This window comes from Asparagus officinalis, chromosome 9 (genome assembly GCF_001876935.1).
Source record: "Asparagus officinalis chromosome 9, Aspof.V1, whole genome shotgun sequence".
Lineage (NCBI taxonomy): Eukaryota > Viridiplantae > Streptophyta > Magnoliopsida > Asparagales > Asparagaceae > Asparagus > Asparagus officinalis.
In genome coordinates, this window is record NC_033802.1 from 23,585,009 (window position 1) to 23,588,217 (window position 3,209).

Sequence of the window (3,209 nt, forward strand, 5' to 3'; positions counted from 1 at the left end):
ACTGTCCTATTATCTTAGACACTAGTTCCCCTATATCTATTCCCCTCTTTAGATTTGAAAATTTCTGGCTTTCGGACCCCTCTCTAGAGCTCCTTTGCCTCTTATGACAAATCTCCTCTCTCGTTTCCTTTTAAGCTGAAGCTCATAAAAAAAAGAATCAAATGGTGGAAAAGAACCTGTCTTCATCCCTATCATTTCCTTTCTTCATCCCTTATGGCCCAGCTGGACTCCCTTAACTTGCTTGAAGATAACAGAGCCTTATCTCCCTCAGAAATTCTCTCTAGAAGTGATCTGAAAGATAAAATTCTTGCATTAGCAAATGCAGAAGAAATTAAATAGAAACAAAGGTCTAGAATTTAATGGTTAAAAGAGGGAGACAATAATACCCGTTTCTTCCATAATGTTGCCTCCCACAGAAGAAGGAAAAACTTCATTCCTTACCTTATGGAGAATAATTCAATCATCTCATCAGAATCAGACTTGAAGAGGGCTTTCTCTGACTTCTATTCTAACCTCTTTCGTCAACCACTAGTGGCTAGGCTTTTAGTTGACTGGAACATCTTGTACCTTGCTGCCCCTCCTGATCTCTCCTCTTTAGATCTACCCTTCTCCTCTGAAGAAATTAAAGCCATAGTTTTTGATCTTCACCAAGATAAATCTCCAGGCCCTGATGGCCTCCCTCTGCTCTTTTACCAAACCTTTTGGAATTCCCTAGAGGAAGATTTTATAGCCTTCACCCAAAATTTTTTCCTCTATCCTCAATCTCTTCATAACATTAACTATTCATACATCTGCCTCATTCCTAAGAAGGAGGGTGCCAGCTCCCCTAAGGTTTTTAGACCAATCAGTCTCATCAACAGTTCTTGTAAAATCATCTCGAAGATCTTGGCTAATAGACTTAGTAGGGTCATCCATCTTCTAGTAGACCCATCCCAGTCAGCCTTCCAAAAAGGTGAATCATCTCTTGACTCTATTCTGTTAGCCCACGAAATGATTAATTTCTGCTCCTCTAGAAAGAAGGATATATGTGATATAAAAGTTGATTTTTTCAAAGCTTTCGATTGTGTCAATTGGGATTTCCTTCTCTCCCTCCTTGAAGCTAGAGGCTTCAGTCAGAAATGGTGTCTTTGGATCAAACACATTCTTTCCTCCTCCAAATCAGCAGTCTTGGTTAATGGCTCTCCAACTAAGTTTTTCAATTGCCATAGGGGATTGAAACAAGGGGACCCCCTTTCCCCCATGCTCTTTCTCCTGGTGGTAGATGTCCTAAACAAAATGTTACTCACAAGCCATGATTCTAGAGATCTGTCAGAGCTCCAGGTGAAAGGTGAACTAAACAATATCAAGTCTCTTCAATTTGTAGACGATACAATCATTTTTGCCAAAGCTTCCTCAGCAGATATGTCCACTCTAAAAGCTATCCTCCTTATATTTGCTCACATTTCTGGTCTGGCTGTGAACCCCAACAAAACTTATCTCTATTACCTTGGGAGATCTCCTAGAAAGGCTTCTCATCTTGCCAGACTTCTCAATTGTTCCGTGAGATCCTTACCCTTTTCCTATCTCGGTCTTCCTCTTAAAAAAGGAACTCTATCTAGAAGGGATTGGCTTCCTCTCCTTGACTCTTTCTCTAAAAAACTATCCCAATGGAAAAATAAATCCTTATCAATAGGAGGTCGCCTAACTCTGGTTAACTCAGTCCTCTCCTCACTCCCACTTTATTATATTTCTTTCTTTAAATTCCCTCAGTGGTTGATTCATGAAATTGACAAGATCAGACGGAATTTCCTTTGGAATGGGAGCAATCTTCCCTCCAAAGTAAAATGTCTGGTAGCTTGGAATTCTGTTTGCAGATCGAAACAAGAAGGAGGACTGGGTATTATCAATCTTCAAGTCTTTAATCTCTCCCTCCTCTCTAAATGGATTTGGAAAAATTTTGAGAGGGACTCATTAATCAGTAGAGTGATCTTCTCCTTGTATTCCAAGGATGATTCCAACCCAGTTGAGCACATATCCAGATCAAATTCATCCAACCTGCTCAAAGAATTAAGCTCAATAATTTCAGTCTTTCTCTTTTTTGCTAGATGGAATGTAGGTAATGGCAAGACGTGTAGCTTCTGCTATGACAAATGGTCTGGATCTAACTCTCTGAGCAGCCTCTTTCCTAAGGCTTTTTCTCTTGCTTTCTCTAAAGATAGCAACATCAAATCTCAGGGTCTCTTCTTAAACCAAACTTGGCACTGGAGGCCAATTCTCAGAAAAGGTATTTCTCCTGATTCGTATAGGGAGGTACAGGATCTCCTATCCTACATAGAACCTTTTGGCTGCGATTCTACCCTATCCAAGGATTCAGTATGGTGGCCCCTTCACTCATCAGGAAAGTTTTCTGTTAAATCTCTCTACTCTACTCTTATTTCTGGAGGATGCTTATCTAGATTCTACAATTTCATTTGGAGATCTCCAATCCCTCTAAAAGTCAAAGTCTTCTTCTGGCTTGTGAGCAAACAAAAACTCAATACAAGGGCCAACCTAGTCTCCAAGGGTTGGATCGGAGACCCTAGGTGTCCTTTTTGCTATTCAGAAGTTGAGAGTCAGGACCACTTATTCATTGCATGCTATTTTGCATCATCAATTTGGTCCACCTTCTTCCCCAGCTTTAATGCTGCCTCCTAGCCTCTTTCGATGAAAGATTAGATTCTAATCAAAGAATCATCAGCTATCAATAGAAATATTAGATGTATTTGGAAGATTGTTCTTCCATGTTGTTGTTGGTGGATTTGGAATTTTCGCAACTTACTCATTTTTAGAGATAAGCAGCAAAATTTTGATCTCATTGCTGCTAATGTGGCTAGATACACTCTTCTTTGGGCAGGTGCACACGATGACAGGCTGGCAAAAAGGATCCATAGGGCTGCAATTAAGTTGCAGTTCGATGAAATCGCGAAGAAGAAGGCAGCTGTCGAGGTGGGAGACAATTTCTCGTCAGATTAGTTCCTGTGAAGGCTTGGTCTCTGTCTAGACTGTCTTTGGGATTTTCTTTTGGGAAGTTATTTAAAGGCGTAACTTCTACTTCAATCTCCTTTTAGTAGCTTAACTGTTTCCTGGTGTAGTGTTTTGCATGTTATCATAGTCTATGTTGGTGACTCTTAAGATTCTCTTTTCTATCTCCAACCTAGCCTAAATCTGGCGGTTAGGCATGTAAATTACTT